Source organism: Schistocerca gregaria, chromosome 11, assembly GCF_023897955.1.
Source record: "Schistocerca gregaria isolate iqSchGreg1 chromosome 11, iqSchGreg1.2, whole genome shotgun sequence".
In the NCBI taxonomy this organism is placed as follows: Eukaryota; Metazoa; Arthropoda; class Insecta; order Orthoptera; family Acrididae; genus Schistocerca; species Schistocerca gregaria.
The window spans coordinates 4,996,432-5,016,240 of NC_064930.1; the positions used below are offsets into that span (position 1 = coordinate 4,996,432).

Sequence of the window (19,809 nt, forward strand, 5' to 3'; positions counted from 1 at the left end):
ATCAGTCTGTGACGCTGGTTTTGCAACTTCTTGCGTGCGTTTATGTTCGCCGCGACCAACACTTACCATGCACTGAACACAAAACATGGAGGAGCCGGGGCTTGAACCCGAGACCGTTCACACGCTAAGCGAACGATCTGCCAACTGAGCTACAGCTACACACACGACCAAGCCTGGCTATTCTCCATTCTTTGCGACTCTGATGTGCACGGACACGATGGTTGGTTGGTTTGTAGCGGCGAAGGTACCAGAATACAAAGGCGCGGACACGTTCATATACACAAGAGTTCCAAGTAGTTTCGATGCTCTGGTATTACGAATGCAAATTCCGTCTGTTATGAACGTCTTAAATTGAAAGGGCGGTCACAAATTGGTCCATTTCACTCCTTGTCCACAATCACACAGCACCTGAGGTAACAAGCACATCTCGAGCCCCATTGTGCTCTCCATTGTTCATGCCAACTCAGTGCCTCGCTCTTTGCTACTGTGTAAAACTCTTGTCGTCCAACTGCAAAACACTGGGACACAACAAGTTTCCGCGTCCCCATTGCACTGATCGTACTACGAAACGCTCCCCAAACTTGGCAATCACCCATGCAGATGACTTTTCCGACTTTACACGACGCTCACGCAACGCTCACGCTAGTGACAGCCTTATTTATAGTTCGACGTCGCGCCAAAGCGAATGAGCACATTTCGCCTACGGCTTAGGCCGCTCTTCTAGTGTGGCTGCTCTGTGTCTGCAGGCAGCGAGGGGCTGCAAGCTTCCTGTGTTCGCACCTATATCACCTGTGCTTCCTTGTCAGAGACAGACTATCGCAAAACATACAACTCACTCCATGAATTGATTGCTACGGCATCTGTTATCAGCAGTCACAACCAGCAACACCAGTAGCAGCCGACTGCACGCAAAGAATGGGAACGTGCAGTGGGATTTACGTGAAATCGGCGCAATTGTGGATGCTAATCGTTCGCTTGTATCTGCCTACACACCTCTGCCGGTTGGGAATTATTCCACTTGCATGGCAAGGTGCTCATGTAGGTGCGTTCAAAATTCTGGAGGCGCTGGGTATCGATCCCAGTACCTCTCGCACGCTAAGCGAGCGCTCTACCATCTGAGCTGCGCCCACCCCCCCGATAACTAGTAGTGCTACATACAGTCATATCAACGTCACAGACCCTTGCACTCCCATTATTCCGCAGACAAACACTACTCTCTATGTATCAGTGAGGGTGTCTTTCAGGTTTCGTGCATTCTGTATCGAATCGTAGTTGGCCACAATGAAAGTGGCACGCATAACGTCGAAAATAGAGTTCAGACACCGCTCTGAGTAAGACGAACGTGTTGTCCACCTCTAGACTTCAATGACGTTAAGCCGTGATACCTGAGACAGATCTGCACTCGATGACACCACGATAACAGCCGGTCCCCACACTTACATCTTGCTCTCCTTATGACAGTATACATCGTATCAGTCTGTGACGCTGGTTTTGCAACTTCTTGCGTGCGTTTATGTTCGCCGCGACCAACACTTACCATGCACTGAACACTAAACATGGAGGAGCCGGGGCTTGAACCCGAGACCGTTCACACGCTAAGCGAACGATCTGCCAACTGAGCTACAGCTACACACACGACCAAGCCTGGCTATTCTCCATTCTTTGCGACTCTGATGTGCACGGACACGATGGTTGGTTGGTTTGTAGCGGCGAAGGTACCAGAATACAAAGGCGCGGACACGTTCATATACACAAGAGTTCCAAGTAGTTTCGATGCTCTGGTATTACGAATGCAAATTCCGTCTGTTTTGAACGTCTTAAATTGAAAGGGCGGTCACAAATTGGTCCATTTCACTCCTTGTCCACAATCACGCAGCACCTGAGGTAACAAGCACATCTCGAGCCCCATTGTGCTCTCCATTGTTCATGCCAACTCAGTGCCTCGCTCTTTGCTACTGTGTAAAACTCTTGTCGTCCAACTGCAAAACACTGGGACACAACAAGTTTCCGCGTCCCCATTGCACTGATCGTACTACGAAACGCTCCCCAAACTTGGCAATCACCCATGCAGATGACTTTTCCGACTTTACACGACGCTCACGCAACGCTCACGCTAGTGACAGCCTTATTTATAGTTCGACGTCGCGCCAAAGCGAATGAGCACATTTCGCCTACGGCTTAGGCCGCTCTTCTAGTGTGGCTGCTCTGTGTCTGCAGGCAGCGAGGGGCTGCAAGCTTCCTGTGTTCGCACCTATATCACCTGTGCTTCCTTGTCAGAGACAGACTATCGCAAAACATACAACTCACTCCATGAATTGATTGCTACGGCATCTGTTATCAGCAGTCACAACCAGCAACACCAGTAGCAGCCGACTGCACGCAAAGAATGGGAACGTGCAGTGGGATTTACGTGAAATCGGCGCAATTGTGGATGCTAATCGTTCGCTTGTATCTGCCTACACACCTCTGCCGGTTGGGAATTATTCCACTTGCATGGCAAGGTGCTCATGTAGGTGCGTTCAAAATTCTGGAGGCGCTGGGTATCGATCCCAGTACCTCTCGCACGCTAAGCGAGCGCTCTACCATCTGAGCTGCGCCCACCCCCCCGATAACTAGTAGTGCTACATACAGTCATATCAACGTCACAGACCCTTGCACTCCCATTATTCCGCAGACAAACACTACTCTCTATGTATCAGTGAGGGTGTCTTTCAGGTTTCGTGCATTCTGTATCGAATCGTAGTTGGCCACAATGAAAGTGGCACGCATAACGTCGAAAATAGAGTTCAGACACCGCTCTGAGTAAGACGAACGTGTTGTCCACCTCTAGACTTCAATGACGTTAAGCCGTGATACCTGAGACAGATCTGCACTCGATGACACCACGATAACAGCCGGTCCCCACACTTACATCTTGCTCTCCTTATGACAGTATACATCGTATCAGTCTGTGACGCTGGTTTTGCAACTTCTTGCGTGCGTTTATGTTCGCCGCGACCAACACTTACCATGCACTGAACACTAAACATGGAGGAGCCGGGGCTTGAACCCGAGACCGTTCACACGCTAAGCGAACGATCTGCCAACTGAGCTACAGCTACACACACGACCAAGCCTGGCTATTCTCCATTCTTTGCGACTCTGATGTGCACGGACACGATGGTTGGTTGGTTTGTAGCGGCGAAGGTACCAGAATACAAAGGCGCGGACACGTTCATATACACAAGAGTTCCAAGTAGTTTCGATGCTCTGGTATTACGAATGCAAATTCCGTCTGTTTTGAACGTCTTAAATTGAAAGGGCGGTCACAAATTGGTCCATTTCACTCCTTGTCCACAATCACGCAGCACCTGAGGTAACAAGCACATCTCGAGCCCCATTGTGCTCTCCATTGTTCATGCCAACTCAGTGCCTCGCTCTTTGCTACTGTGTAAAACTCTTGTCGTCCAACTGCAAAACACTGGGACACAACAAGTTTCCGCGTCCCCATTGCACTGATCGTACTACGAAACGCTCCCCAAACTTGGCAATCACCCATGCAGATGACTTTTCCGACTTTACACGACGCTCACGCAACGATCACGTTAGTGACAGCCTTATTTATAGTTCGACGTCGCGCCAAAGCGAATGAGCACATTTCGCCTACGGCTTAGGCCGCTCTTCTAGTGTGGCTGCTCTGTGTCTGCAGGCAGCGAGGGGCTGCAAGCTTCCTGTGTTCGCACCTATATCACCTGTGCTTCCTTGTCAGAGACAGACTATCGCAAAACATACAACTCACTCCATGAATTGATTGCTACGGCATCTGTTATCAGCAGTCACAACCAGCAACACCAGTAGCAGCCGACTGCACGCAAAGAATGGGAACGTGCAGTGGGATTTACGTGAAATCGGCGCAATTGTGGATGCTAATCGTTCGCTTGTATCTGCCTACACACCTCTGCCGGTTGGGAATTATTCCACTTGCATGGCAAGGTGCTCATGTAGGTGCGTTAAAAATTCTGGAGGCGCTGGGTATCGATCCCAGTACCTCTCGCACGCTAAGCGAGCGCTCTACCATCTGAGCTACGCCCACCCCCCCGATAACTAGTAGTGCTACATACAGTCATATCAACGTCACAGACCCTTGCACTCCCATTATTCCGCAGACAAACACTACTCTCTATGTATCAGTGAGGGTGTCTTTCAGGTTTCGTGCATTCTGTATCGAATCGTAGTTGGCCACAATGAAAGTGGCACGCATAACGTCGAAAATAGAGTTCAGACACCGCTCTGAGTAAGACGAACGTGTTGTCCACCTCTAGACTTCAATGACGTTAAGCCGTGATACCTAAGACAGATCTGCACTCGATGACACCACGATAACAGCCGGTCCCCACACTTACATCTTGCTCTCCTTATGACAGTATACATCGTATCAGTCTGTGACGCTGGTTTTGCAACTTCTTGCGTGCGTTTATGTTCGCCGCGACCAACACTTACCATGCACTGAACACAAAACATGGAGGAGCCGGGGCTTGAACCCGAGACCGTTCACACGCTAAGCGAACGATCTGCCAACTGAGCTACAGCTACACACACGACCAAGCCTGGCTATTCTCCATTCTTTGCGACTCTGATGTGCACGGACACGATGGTTGGTTGGTTTGTAGCGGCGAAGGTACCAGAATACAAAGGCGCGGACACGTTCATATACACAAGAGTTCCAAGTAGTTTAGATGCTCTGGTATTACGAATGCAAATTCCGTCAGTTTTGAACGTCTTAAATTGAAAGGGCGGTCACAAATTGGTCCATTTCACTCCTTGTCCACAATCACACAGCACCTGAGGTAACAAGCACATCTCGAGCCCCATTGTGCTCTCCATTGTTCATGCCAACTCAGTGCCTCGCTCTTTGCTACTGTGTAAAACTCTTGTCGTCCAACTGCAAAACACTGGGACACAACAAGTTTCCGCGTCCCCATTGCACTGATCGTACTACGAAACGCTCCCCAAACTTGGCAATCACCCATGCAGATGACTTTTCCGACTTTACACGACGCTCACGCAACGCTCACGCTAGTGACAGCCTTATTTATAGTTCGACGTCGCGCCAAAGCGAATGAGCACATTTCGCCTACGGCTTAGGCCGCTCTTCTAGTGTGGCTGCTCTGTGTCTGCAGGCAGCGAGGGGCTGCAAGCTTCCTGTGTTCGCACCTATATCACCTGTGCTTCCTTGTCAGAGACAGACTATCGCAAAACATACAACTCACTCCATGAATTGATTGCTACGGCATCTGTTATCAGCAGTCACAACCAGCAACACCAGTAGCAGCCGACTGCACGCAAAGAATGGGAACGTGCAGTGGGATTTACGTGAAATCGGCGCAATTGTGGATGCTAATCGTTCGCTTGTATCTGCCTACACACCTCTGCCGGTTGGGAATTATTCCACTTGCATGGCAAGGTGCTCATGTAGGTGCGTTCAAAATTCTGGAGGCGCTGGGTATCGATCCCAGTACCTCTCGCACGCTAAGCGAGCGCTCTACCATCTGAGCTGCGCCCACCCCCCCGATAACTAGTAGTGCTACATACAGTCATATCAACGTCACAGACCCTTGCACTCCCATTATTCCGCAGACAAACACTACTCTCTATGTATCAGTGAGGGTGTCTTTCAGGTTTCGTGCATTCTGTATCGAATCGTAGTTGGCCACAATGAAAGTGGCACGCATAACGTCGAAAATAGAGTTCAGACACCGCTCTGAGTAAGACGAACGTGTTGTCCACCTCTAGACTTCAATGACGTTAAGCCGTGATACCTGAGACAGATCTGCACTCGATGACACCACGATAACAGCCGGTCCCCACACTTACATCTTGCTCTCCTTATGACAGTATACATCGTATCAGTCTGTGACGCTGGTTTTGCAACTTCTTGCGTGCGTTTATGTTCGCCGCGACCAACACTTACCATGCACTGAACACTAAACATGGAGGAGCCGGGGCTTGAACCCGAGACCGTTCACACGCTAAGCGAACGATCTGCCAACTGAGCTACAGCTACACACACGACCAAGCCTGGCTATTCTCCATTCTTTGCGACTCTGATGTGCACGGACACGATGGTTGGTTGGTTTGTAGCGGCGAAGGTACCAGAATACAAAGGCGCGGACACGTTCATATACACAAGAGTTCCAAGTAGTTTCGATGCTCTGGTATTACGAATGCAAATTCCGTCTGTTTTGAACGTCTTAAATTGAAAGGGCGGTCACAAATTGGTCCATTTCACTCCTTGTCCACAATCACGCAGCACCTGAGGTAACAAGCACATCTCGAGCCCCATTGTGCTCTCCATTGTTCATGCCAACTCAGTGCCTCGCTCTTTGCTACTGTGTAAAACTCTTGTCGTCCAACTGCAAAACACTGGGACACAACAAGTTTCCGCGTCCCCATTGCACTGATCGTACTACGAAACGCTCCCCAAACTTGGCAATCACCCATGCAGATGACTTTTCCGACTTTACACGACGCTCACGCAACGATCACGTTAGTGACAGCCTTATTTATAGTTCGACGTCGCGCCAAAGCGAATGAGCACATTTCGCCTACGGCTTAGGCCGCTCTTCTAGTGTGGCTGCTCTGTGTCTGCAGGCAGCGAGGGGCTGCAAGCTTCCTGTGTTCGCACCTATATCACCTGTGCTTCCTTGTCAGAGACAGACTATCGCAAAACATACAACTCACTCCATGAATTGATTGCTACGGCATCTGTTATCAGCAGTCACAACCAGCAACACCAGTAGCAGCCGACTGCACGCAAAGAATGGGAACGTGCAGTGGGATTTACGTGAAATCGGCGCAATTGTGGATGCTAATCGTTCGCTTGTATCTGCCTACACACCTCTGCCGGTTGGGAATTATTCCACTTGCATGGCAAGGTGCTCATGTAGGTGCGTTAAAAATTCTGGAGGCGCTGGGTATCGATCCCAGTACCTCTCGCACGCTAAGCGAGCGCTCTACCATCTGAGCTACGCCCACCCCCCCGATAACTAGTAGTGCTACATACAGTCATATCAACGTCACAGACCCTTGCACTCCCATTATTCCGCAGACAAACACTACTCTCTATGTATCAGTGAGGGTGTCTTTCAGGTTTCGTGCATTCTGTATCGAATCGTAGTTGGCCACAATGAAAGTGGCACGCATAACGTCGAAAATAGAGTTCAGACACCGCTCTGAGTAAGACGAACGTGTTGTCCACCTCTAGACTTCAATGACGTTAAGCCGTGATACCTAAGACAGATCTGCACTCGATGACACCACGATAACAGCCGGTCCCCACACTTACATCTTGCTCTCCTTATGACAGTATACATCGTATCAGTCTGTGACGCTGGTTTTGCAACTTCTTGCGTGCGTTTATGTTCGCCGCGACCAACACTTACCATGCACTGAACACAAAACATGGAGGAGCCGGGGCTTGAACCCGAGACCGTTCACACGCTAAGCGAACGATCTGCCAACTGAGCTACAGCTACACACACGACCAAGCCTGGCTATTCTCCATTCTTTGCGACTCTGATGTGCACGGACACGATGGTTGGTTGGTTTGTAGCGGCGAAGGTACCAGAATACAAAGGCGCGGACACGTTCATATACACAAGAGTTCCAAGTAGTTTAGATGCTCTGGTATTACGAATGCAAATTCCGTCAGTTTTGAACGTCTTAAATTGAAAGGGCGGTCACAAATTGGTCCATTTCACTCCTTGTCCACAATCACACAGCACCTGAGGTAACAAGCACATCTCGAGCCCCATTGTGCTCTCCATTGTTCATGCCAACTCAGTGCCTCGCTCTTTGCTACTGTGTAAAACTCTTGTCGTCCAACTGCAAAACACTGGGACACAACAAGTTTCCGCGTCCCCATTGCACTGATCGTACTACGAAACGCTCCCCAAACTTGGCAATCACCCATGCAGATGACTTTTCCGACTTTACACGACGCTCACGCAACGCTCACGCTAGTGACAGCCTTATTTATAGTTCGACGTCGCGCCAAAGCGAATGAGCACATTTCGCCTACGGCTTAGGCCGCTCTTCTAGTGTGGCTGCTCTGTGTCTGCAGGCAGCGAGGGGCTGCAAGCTTCCTGTGTTCGCACCTATATCACCTGTGCTTCCTTGTCAGAGACAGACTATCGCAAAACATACAACTCACTCCATGAATTGATTGCTACGGCATCTGTTATCAGCAGTCACAACCAGCAACACCAGTAGCAGCCGACTGCACGCAAAGAATGGGAACGTGCAGTGGGATTTACGTGAAATCGGCGCAATTGTGGATGCTAATCGTTCGCTTGTATCTGCCTACACACCTCTGCCGGTTGGGAATTATTCCACTTGCATGGCAAGGTGCTCATGTAGGTGCGTTAAAAATTCTGGAGGCGCTGGGTATCGATCCCAGTACCTCTCGCACGCTAAGCGAGCGCTCTACCATCTGAGCTACGCCCACCCCCGCGATAACTAGTAGTGCTACATACAGTCATATCAACGTCACAGACCCTTGCACTCCCATTATTCCGCAGACAAACACTACTCTCTATGTATCAGTGAGGGTGTCTTTCAGGTTTCGTGCATTCTGTATCGAATCGTAGTTGGCCACAATGAAAGTGGCACGCATAACGTCGAAAATAGAGTTCAGACACCGCTCTGAGTAAGACGAACGTGTTGTCCACCTCTAGACTTCAATGACGTTAAGCCGTGATACCTAAGACAGATCTGCACTCGATGACACCACGATAACAGCCGGTCCCCACACTTACATCTTGCTCTCCTTATGACAGTATACATCGTATCAGTCTGTGACGCTGGTTTTGCAACTTCTTGCGTGCGTTTATGTTCGCCGCGACCAACACTTACCATGCACTGAACACAAAACATGGAGGAGCCGGGGCTTGAACCCGAGACCGTTCACACGCTAAGCGAACGATCTGCCAACTGAGCTACAGCTACACACACGACCAAGCCTGGCTATTCTCCATTCTTTGCGACTCTGATGTGCACGGACACGATGGTTGGTTGGTTTGTAGCGGCGAAGGTACCAGAATACAAAGGCGCGGACACGTTCATATACACAAGAGTTCCAAGTAGTTTCGATGCTCTGGTATTACGAATGCAAATTCCGTCTGTTTTGAACGTCTTAAATTGAAAGGGCGGTCACAAATTGGTCCATTTCACTCCTTGTCCACAATCACACAGCACCTGAGGTAACAAGCACATCTCGAGCCCCATTGTGCTCTCCATTGTTCATGCCAACTCAGTGCCTCGCTCTTTGCTACTGTGTAAAACTCTTGTCGTCCAACTGCAAAACACTGGGACACAACAAGTTTCCGCGTCCCCATTGCACTGATCGTACTACGAAACGCTCCCCAAACTTGGCAATCACCCATGCAGATGGCTTTTCCGACTTTACACGACGCTCACGCTAGTGACAGCCTTATTTATAGTTCGACGTCGCGCCAAAGCGAATGAGCACATTTCGCCTACGGCTTAGGCCGCTCTTCTAGTGTGGCTGCTCTGTGTCTGCAGGCAGCGAGGGGCTGCAAGCTTCCTGTGTTCGCACCTATATCACCTGTGCTTCCTTGTCAGAGACAGACTATCGCAAAACATACAACTCACTCCATGAATTGATTGCTACGGCATCTGTTATCAGCAGTCACAACCAGCAACACCAGTAGCAGCCGACTGACGCAAAGAATGGGAACGTGCAGTGGGATTTACGTGAAATCGGCGCAAGGCAGATCTTTCCGACGTAGGCTTGAGAATCTTATGGGAACATTTGTACTGTTTCTAAATTAAGTGTAGGTGTGGGAGGAGGGTGCTTCCTGCGCACGAATAAAAGCACGCTCGCCAATTGTGGATGCTAATCGTTCGCTTGTATCTGCCTACACACCTCTGCCGGTTGGGAATTATTCCACTTGCATGGCAAGGTGTGCATGTAGGTGTGTTAAAAATTCTGGAGGCGCTGGGTATCGATCCCAGTACCTCTCGCACGCTAAGCGAGCGCTCTACCATCTGAGCTACGCCCACCCCCCCGATAACTAGTAGTGCTACATACAGTCATATCAACGTCACAGACCCTTGCACTCCCATTATTCCGCAGACAAACACTACTCTCTATGTATCAGTGAGGGTGTCTTTCAGGTTTCGTGCATTCTGTATCGAATCGTAGTTGGCCACAATGAAAGTGGCACGCATAACGTCGAAAATAGAGTTCAGACACCGCTCTGAGTAAGACGAACGTGTTGTCCACCTCTAGACTTCAATGACGTTAAGCCGTGATACCTAAGACAGATCTGCACTCGATGACACCACGATAACAGCCGGTCCTCACACTTACATCTTGCTCTCCTTATGACAGTATACATAATATTAGTCTGTGACGCTGGTTTTGCAACTTCTTGCGTGCGTTTATGTTCGCCGCGACCAACACTTACCATGCACTGACCACAAAACATGGAGGAGCCGGGGCTTGAACCCGAGACCGTTCACACGCTAAGTGAACGATCTGCCAACTGAGCTACAGCTACACACACGACCAAGCCTGGCTATTCTCCATTCTTTGCGACTCTGATGTGCACGGACACGATGGTTGGTTGGTTTGTAGCGGCGAAGGTACCAGAATACAAAGTCGCGGACACGTTCATATACACAAGAGTTCCAAGTAGTTTCGATGCTCTGGTATTACGAATGCAAATTCCGTCTGTTTTGAACGTCTTAAATTGAAAGGGCGGTCACAAATTGGTCCATTTCACTCCTTGTCGACAATCACACAGCACCTGAGGTAACAAGCACATCTCGAGCCTCATTGTGCTCTCCATTGTTCATGCCAACTCAGTGCCTCGCTCTTTGCTACTGTGTAAAACTCTTGTCGTCCAACTGCAAAACACTGGGACACAACAAGTTTCCGCGTCTCCATTGCACTGATCGTACTACGAAACGCTCCCCAAACTTGGCAATCACCCATGCAGATGACTTTTCCGACTTTACACGACGCTCACGCAACGCTCACGCTAGTGACAGCCTTATTTACAGTTCGACGTCGCGCCAAAGCGAATGAGCACATTTCGCCTACGGCTTAGGCCGCTCTTCTAGTGTGGCTGCTCTGTGTCTGCAGGCAGCGAGGGGCTGCAAGCTTCCTGTGTTCGCACCTATATCACCTGTGCTTCCTTGTCAGAGACAGACTATCGCAAAACATACAACTCACTCCATGAATTGATTGCTACGGCATCTGTTATCAGCAGTCACAACCAGCAACACCAGTAGCAGCCGACTGACGCAAAGAATGGGAACGTGCAGTGGGATTTACGTGAAATCGGCGCAAGGCAGATCTTTCCGACGTAGGCTTGAGAATCTTATGGGAACATTTGTACTGTTTCTAAATTAAGTGTAGGTGTGGGAGGAGGGTGCTTCCTGCGCACGAATAAAAGCACGCTCGCCAATTGTGGATGCTAATCGTTCGCTTGTATCTGCCTACACACCTCTGCCGGTTGGGAATTATTCCACTTGCATGGCAAGGTGCGCATGTAGGTGTGTTAAAAATTCTGGAGGCGCTGGGTATCGATCCCAGTACCTCCCGCACGCTAAGCGAGCGCTCTACCATCTGAGCTACGCCCACCCCCCCGATAACTAGTAGTGCTACATACAGTCATATCAACGTCACAGACCCTTGCACTCCCATTATTCCGCAGACAAACACTACTCTCTATGTATCAGTGAGGGTGTCTTTCAGGTTTCGTGCATTCTGTATCGAATCGTAGTTGGCCACAATGAAAGTGGCACGCATAACGTCGAAAATAGAGTTCAGACACCGCTCTGAGTAAGACGAACGTGTTGTCCACCTCTAGACTTCAATGACGTTAAGCCGTGATACGTAAGACAGATCTGCACTCGATGACACCACGATAACAGCCGGTCCTCACACTTACATCTTGCTCTCCTTATGACAGTATACATCATATCAGTCTGTGACGCTGGTTTTGCAACTTCTTGCGTGCGTTTATGTTCGCTGCGACCAACACTTACCATGCACTGACCACAAAACATGGAGGAGCCGGGGCTTGAACCCGAGACCGTTCACACGCTAAGTGAACGATCTGCCAACTGAGCTACAGCTACACACACGACCAAGCCTGGCTATTCTCCATTCTTTGCGACTCTGATGTGCACGGACACGATGGTTGGTTGGTTTGTAGCGGCGAAGGTACCAGAATACAAAGGCGCGGACACGTTCATATACACAAGAGTTCCAAGTAGTTTCGATGCTCTGGTATTACGAATGCAAATTCCGTCTGTTTTGAACGTCTTAAATTGAAAGGGCGGTCACAAATTGGTCCATTTCACTCCTTGTCGACAATCACACAGCACCTGAGGTAACAAGCACATCTCGAGCCTCATTGTGCTCTCCATTGTTCGTGCCAACTCAGTGCCTCGCTCTTTGCTACTGTGTAAAACTCTTGTCGTCCAACTGCAAAACACTGGGACACAACAAGTTTCCGCGTCTCCATTGCACTGATCGTACTACGAAACGCTCCCCAAACTTGGCAATCACCCATGCAGATGACTTTTCCGACTTTACACGACGCTCACGCAACGCTCACGCTAGTGACAGCCTTATTTACAGTTCGACGTCGCGCCAAAGCGAATGAGCACATTTCGCCTACGGCTTAGGCCGCTCTTCTAGTGTGGCTGCTCTGTGTCTGCAGGCAGCGAGGGGCTGCAAGCTTCCTGTGTTCGCACCTATATCACCTGTGCTTCCTTGTCAGAGACAGACTATCGCAAAACACACAACTCACTCCATGAATTGATTGCTACGGCATCTGTTATCAGCAGTCACAACCAGCAACACCAGTAGCAGCCGACTGACGCAAAGAATGGGAACGTGCAGTGGGATTTACGTGAAATCGGCGCAAGGCAGATCTTTCCGACGTAGGCTTGAGAATCTTATGGGAACATTTGTACTGTTTCTAAATTAAGTGTAGGTGTGGGAGGAGGGTGCTTCCTGCGCACGAATAAAAGCACGCTCGCCAATTGTGGATGCTAATCGTTCGCTTGTATCTGCCTACACACCTCTGCCGGTTGGGAATTATTCCACTTGCATGGCAAGGTGCGCATGTAGGTGTGTTAAAAATTCTGGAGGCGCTGGGTATCGATCCCAGTACCTCCCGCACGCTAAGCGAGCGCTCTACCATCTGAGCTACGCCCACCCCCCCGATAACTAGTAGTGCTACATACAGTCATATCAACGTCACAGACCCTTGCACTCCCATTATTCCGCAGACAAACACTACTCTCTATGTATCAGTGAGGGTGTCTTTCAGGTTTCGTGCATTCTGTATCGAATCGTAGTTAGCCACAATGAAAGTGGCACGCATAACGTCGAAAATAGGGTTCAGACACCGCTCTGAGTAAGACGAACGTGTTGTCCACCTCTAGACTTCAATGACGTTAAGCCGTGATACCTAAGACAGATCTGCACTCGATGACACCACGATAACAGCCGGTCCTCACACTTACATCTTGCTCTCCTTATGACAGTATACATCATATCAGTCTGTGACGCTGGTTTTGCAACTTCTTGCGTGCGTTTATGTTCGCTGCGACTAACACTTACCATGCACTGACCACAAAACATGGAGGAGCCGGAGCTTGAACCCGAGACCGTTCACACGCTAAGTGAACGATCTGCCAACTGAGCTACAGCTACACACACGACCAAGCCTGGCTATTCTCCATTCTTTGCGACTCTGATGTGCACGGACACGATGGTTGGTTGGTTTGTAGCGGCGAAGGTACCAGAATACAAAGGCGCGGACACGTTCATATACACAAGAGTTCCAAGTAGTTTCGATGCTCTGGTATTACGAATGCAAATTCCGTCTGTTTTGAACGTCTTAAATTGAAAGGGCGGTCACAAATTGGTCCATTTCACTCCTTGTCGACAATCACACAGCACCTGAGGTAACAAGCACATCTCGAGCCCCATTGTGCTCTCCATTGTTCATGCCAACTCAGTGCCTCGCTCTTTGCTACTGTGTAAAACTTTTGTCGTCCAACTGCAAAACAATGGGACACAACAAGTTTCCGCGTCTCCATTGCACTGATCATACTACGAAACGCTCCCCAAACTTGGCAATCACCCATGCACATGACTTTTCCGACTTTACACGACGCTCACGCTAGTGACAGCCTTATTTACAGTTCGACGTCGCGCCAAAGCTAATGAGCACATTTCGCCTACGGCTTAGGCCGCTCTTCTAGTGTGGCAGCTCTGTGTCTGCAGGCAGCGAGGGGCTGCAAGCTTCCTGTGTTCGCACCTATATCACCTGTGCTTCCTTGTCAGAGACAGACTATCGCAAAACATACAACTCACTCCATGAATTGATTGCTACGGCATCTGTTATCAGCAGTCACAACCAGCAACACCAGTAGCAGCCGACTGACGCAAAGAATGGGAACGTGCAGTGGGATTTACGTGAAATCGGCGCAAGGCAGATCTTTCCGACGTAGGCTTGAGAATCTTATGGGAACATTTGTACTGTTTCTAAATTAAGTGTAGGTGTGGGAGGAGGGTGCTTCCTGCGCACGAATAAAAGCACGCTCGCCAATTGTGGATGCTAATCGTTCGCTTGTATCTGCCTACACACCTCTGCCGGTTGGGAATTATTCCACTTGCATGGCAAGGTGCGCATGTAGGTGTGTTAAAAATTCTGGAGGCGCTGGGTATCGATCCCAGTACCTCTCGCACGCTAAGCGAGCGCTCTACCATCTGAGCTACGCCCACCCCCCCGATAACTAGTAGTGCTACATACAGTCATATCAACGTCACAGACCCTTGCACTCCCATTATTCCGCAGACAAACACTACTCTCTATGTATCAGTGAGGGTGTCTTTCAGGTTTCGTGCATTCTGTATCGAATCGTAGTTGGCCACAATGAAAGTGGCACGCATAACGTCGAAAATAGAGTTCAGACACCGCTCTGAGTAAGACGAACGTGTTGTCCACCTCTAGACTTCAATGACGTTAAGCCGTGATACCTAAGACAGATCTGCACTCGATGACACCACGATAACAGCCGGTCCTCACACTTACATCTTGCTCTCCTTATGACAGTATACATCATATCAGTCTGTGACGCTGGTTTTGCAACTACTTGCGTGCGTTTATGTTCGCCGCGACCAACACTTACCATGCACTGACCACAAAACATGGAGAAGCCGGGGCTTGAACCCGAGACCGTTCACACGCTAAGCGAACGATCTGCCAACTGAGCTACAGCTTCACACACGACCAAGCCTGGCTATTCTCCATTCTTTGCGACTCTGATGTGCACGGACACGATGGTTGGTTGGTTTGTAGCGGCGAAGGTACCAGAATACAAAGGCGCGGAGACGTTCATATACACAAGAGTTCCTAGTAGTTTCGATGCTCTGGTATTACGAATGCAAATTCCGTCTGTTTTGAACGTCTTAAATTGAAAGGGCGGTCACAAATTGGTCCATTTCACTCCTTGTCGACAATCACACAGCACCTGAGGTAACAAGCACATCTCGAGGCCCATTGTGCTCTCCATTGTTCATGCCAACTCAGTGCCTCGCTCTTTGCTACTGTGTAAAACTCTTGTCGTCCAACTGCAAAACACTGGGACACAACAAGTTTCCGCGTCTCCATTGCACTGATCGTACTACGAAACGCTCCCCAAACTTGGCAACCACCCATGCAGATGACTTTTCCGACTTTACACGACGCTCACGCTAGTGACAGCCTTATTTACAGTTCGACGTCGCGCCAAAGCGAATGAGCACATTTCGCCTACCGCTTAGGCCGCTCTTCTAGTGTGGCTGCTCTGTGTCTGCAGGCAGCGAGGGGCTGCAAGCTTCCTGTGTTCGCACCTATATCACCTGTGCTTCCTTGTCAGAGACAGACTATCGCAAAACATACAACTCACTCCATGAATTGATTGCTACGGCATCTGTTATCAGCAGTCACAACCAGCAACACCAGTAGCAGCCGACTGACGCAAAGAATGGGAACGTGCAGTGGGATTTACGTGAAATCGGCGCAAGGCAGATCTTTCCGACGTAGGCTTGAGAATCTTATGGGAACATTTGTACTGTTTCTAAATTAAGTGTAGGTGTGGGAGGAGGGTGCTTCCTGCGCACGAATAAAAGCACGCTCGCCAATTGTGGATGCTAATCGTTCGCTTGTATCTGCCTACACACCTCTGCCGGTTGGGAATTATTCCACTTGCATGGCAAGGTGCGCATGTAGGTGTGTTAAAAATTCTGGAGGCGCTGGGTATCGATCCCAGTACCTCTCGCACGCTAAGCGAGCGCTCTACCATCTGAGCTACGCCCACCCCCCCGATAACTAGTAGTGCTACATACAGTCATATCAACGTCACAGACCCTTGCACTCCCATTATTCCGCAGACAAACACTACTCTCTATGTATCAGTGAGGGTGTCTTTCAGGTTTCGTGCATTCTGTATCGAATCGTAGTTGGCCACAATGAAAGTGGCACGCATAACGTCGAAAATAGAGTTCAGACACCGCTCTGAGTAAGACGAACGTGTTGTCCACCTCTAGACTTCAATGACGTTAAGCCGTGATACCTAAGACAGATCTGCACTCGATGACACCACGATAACAGCCGGTCCTCACACTTACATCTTGCTCTCCTTATGACAGTATACATCATATCAGTCTGTGACGCTGGTTTTGCAACTACTTGCGTGCGTTTATGTTCGCCGCGACCAACACTTACCATGCACTGACCACAAAACATGGAGAAGCCGGGGCTTGAACCCGAGACCGTTCACACGCTAAGCGAACGATCTGCCAACTGAGCTACAGCTTCACACACGACCAAGCCTGGCTATTCTCCATTCTTTGCGACTCTGATGTGCACGGACACGATGGTTGGTTGGTTTGTAGCGGCGAAGGTACCAGAATACAAAGGCGCGGAGACGTTCATATACACAAGAGTTCCTAGTAGTTTCGATGCTCTGGTATTACGAATGCAAATTCCGTCTGTTTTGAACGTCTTAAATTGAAAGGGCGGTCACAAATTGGTCCATTTCACTCCTTGTCGACAATCACACAGCACCTGAGGTAACAAGCACATCTCGAGCCCCATTGTGCTCTCCATTGTTCATGCCAACTTAGTGCCTCGCTCTTTGCTACTGTGTAAAACTCTTGTCGTCCAACTGCAAAACACTGGGACACAACAAGTTTCCGCGTCTCCATTGCACTGATCGTACTACGAAACGCTCCCCAAACTTGGCAACCACCCATGCAGATGACTTTTCCGACTTTACACGACGCTCACGCTAGTGACAGCCTTATTTACAGTTCGACGTCGCGCCAAAGCGAATGAGCACATTTCGCCTACGGCTTAGGCCGCTCTTCTAGTGTGGCTGCTCTGTGTCTGCAGGCAGCGAGGGGCTGCAAGCTTCCTGTGTTCGCACCTATATCACCTGTGCTTCCTTGTCAGAGACAGACTATCGCAAAACATACAACTCACTCCATGAATTGATTGCTACGGCATCTGTTATCAGCAGTCACAACCAGCAACACCAGTAGCAGCCGACTGACGCAAAGAATGGGAACGTGCAGTGGGATTTACGTGAAATCGGCGCAAGGCAGATCTTTCCGACGTAGGCTTGAGAATCTTATGGGAACATTTGTACTGTTTCTAAATTAAGTGTAGGTGTGGGAGGAGGGTGCTTCCTGCGCACGAATAAAAGCACGCTCGCCAATTGTGGATGCTAATCGTTCGCTTGTATCTGCCTACACACCTCTGTCGGATGGGAATTATTCCACTTGCATGGCAAGGTGCGCATGTAGGTGTGTTAAAAATTCTGGAGGCGCTGGGTATCGATCCCAGTACCTCTCGCACGCTAAGCGAGCGCTCTACCATCTGAGCTACGCCCACCCCCCCCCCCCCCCCCGATAACTAGTAGTGCTACATACAGTCATATCAACGTCACAGACCCTTGCACTCCCATTATTCCGCAGACAAACACTACTCTCTATGTATCAGTGAGGGTGTCTTTCAGGTTTCGTGCATTCTGTATCGAATCGTAGTTGGCCACAATGAAAGTGTCACGCATAACATCGAAAATAGAGTTCAGACACCGCTCTGAGTAAGACGAACGTGTTGTCCACCTCTAGACTTCAATGACGTTAAGCCGTGATACCTAAGACAGATCTGCACTCGATGACACCACGATAACAGCCGGTCCTCACACTTACATCTTGCTCTCCTTATGACAGTTTACATCATATCAGTCTGTGACGCTGGTTTTGCAACTTCTTGCGTGCGTTTATGTTCGCCGCGACCAACACTTACCATGCACTGACCACAAAACATAGAGGAGCCGGGGCTTGAACCCGAGACCGTTCACACGCTAAGCGAACGATCTGCCAACTCAGCTACAGCTACACACACGACCAAGCCTGGCTATTCTCCATTCTTTACGACTCTGATGTGCACGGACACGATGGTTGGTTGGTTTGTAGCGGCGAAGGTACCAGAATACAAAGGCGCGGACACGTTCATATACACAAGAGTTCCAAGTAGTTTCGATGCTCTGGTATTACGAATGCAAATTCCGTCTGTTTTGAACGTCTTAAATTGAAAGGGCGGTCACAAATTGGTCCATTTCACTCCTTGTCGACAATCACACAGCACCTGAGGTAACAAGCACATCACGAGGCCCATTGTGCTCTCCATTGTTCATGCCAACTCAGTGCCTCGCTCTTTGCTACTGTGTAAAACTCTTGTCGTCCAACTGCAAAACACTGGGACACAACAAGTTTCCGCGTCTCCATTGCACTGATCGTACTACGAAACGCTCCCCAAACTTGGCAATCACCCATGCAGATGACTTTTCCGACTTTACACGACGCTCACGCTAGTGACAGCCTTATTTACAGTTCGACGTCGCGCCAAAGCGAATGAGCACATTTCGCCTACGGCTTAGGCCGCTCTTCTAGTGTGGCTGCTCTGTGTCTGCAGACAGCGAGGAGCTGCAAGCTTCCTGTGTTCGCACCTATATCACCTGTGCTTCCTTGTCAGAGACAGACTATCGCAAAACATACAACTCACTCCATGAATTGATTGCTACGGCATCTGTTATCAGCAGTCACAACCAGCAACACCAGTAGCAGCCGACTGACGCAAAGAATGGGAACGTGCAGTGGGATTTACGTGAAATCGGCGCAAGGCAGATCTTTCCGACGTAGGCTTGAGAATCTTATGGGAACATTTGTACTGTTTCTAAATTAAGTGCAGGTGTGGGAGGAGGGTGCTTCCTGCGCACGAATAAAAGCACGCTCGCCAATTGTGGATGCTAATCGTTCGCTTGTATCTGCCTACACACCTCTGCCGGTTGGGAATTATTCCACTTGCATGGCAAGGTGCGCATGTAGGTGTGTTAAAAATTCTGGAGGCGCTGGGTATCGATCCCAGTACCTCTCGCACGCTAAGCGAGCGCTCTACCATCTGAGCTACGCCCACCCCCCCGATAACTAGTAGTGCTACATACAGTCATATCAACGTCACAGACCCTTGCACTCCCATTATTCCGCAGACAAACACTACTCTCTATGTATCAGTGAGGGTGTCTTTCAGGTTTCGTGCATTCTGTATCGAATCGCAGTTGGCCACAATGAAAGTGGCACGCATAACGTCGAAAATAGAGTTCAGACACCGCTCTGAGTAAGACGAACGTGTTGTCCACCTCTAGACTTCAATGACGTTAAGCCGTGAT

The 19,809-nt window shown here is 49.5% G+C and overlaps 8 non-coding genes across 8 annotated transcripts; all 8 read right to left on the bottom strand.

Moving 5' to 3' along the window:
• Positions 1 to 3,999: 3,999 nt before the first annotated feature.
• Positions 4,000 to 4,073, bottom strand: Trnaa-agc (transfer RNA alanine (anticodon AGC)). Its single transcript has one exon. It is a non-coding gene; the product is annotated as a tRNA-Ala (tRNA).
• A 2,868-nt stretch (positions 4,074 to 6,941) lies between these two features.
• Trnaa-agc (transfer RNA alanine (anticodon AGC)) lies at positions 6,942 to 7,015 on the bottom strand. Its single transcript has one exon. It is a non-coding gene; the product is annotated as a tRNA-Ala (tRNA).
• A 1,397-nt stretch (positions 7,016 to 8,412) lies between these two features.
• Trnaa-agc (transfer RNA alanine (anticodon AGC)) lies at positions 8,413 to 8,486 on the bottom strand. Its single transcript has one exon. It is a non-coding gene; the product is annotated as a tRNA-Ala (tRNA).
• Positions 8,487 to 9,989: 1,503 nt separating this feature from the next.
• Positions 9,990 to 10,063, bottom strand: Trnaa-agc (transfer RNA alanine (anticodon AGC)). The gene has a single exon. It is a non-coding gene; the product is annotated as a tRNA-Ala (tRNA).
• A 4,679-nt stretch (positions 10,064 to 14,742) lies between these two features.
• Trnaa-agc (transfer RNA alanine (anticodon AGC)) lies at positions 14,743 to 14,816 on the bottom strand. The gene has a single exon. It is a non-coding gene; the product is annotated as a tRNA-Ala (tRNA).
• A 1,503-nt stretch (positions 14,817 to 16,319) lies between these two features.
• On the bottom strand, positions 16,320 to 16,393 carry Trnaa-agc (transfer RNA alanine (anticodon AGC)). The gene has a single exon. It is a non-coding gene; the product is annotated as a tRNA-Ala (tRNA).
• A 1,503-nt stretch (positions 16,394 to 17,896) lies between these two features.
• On the bottom strand, positions 17,897 to 17,970 carry Trnaa-agc (transfer RNA alanine (anticodon AGC)). Its single transcript has one exon. It is a non-coding gene; the product is annotated as a tRNA-Ala (tRNA).
• A 1,513-nt stretch (positions 17,971 to 19,483) lies between these two features.
• Trnaa-agc (transfer RNA alanine (anticodon AGC)) lies at positions 19,484 to 19,557 on the bottom strand. Its single transcript has one exon. It is a non-coding gene; the product is annotated as a tRNA-Ala (tRNA).
• Between the last annotated feature and the right edge of the window lie 252 nt (positions 19,558 to 19,809).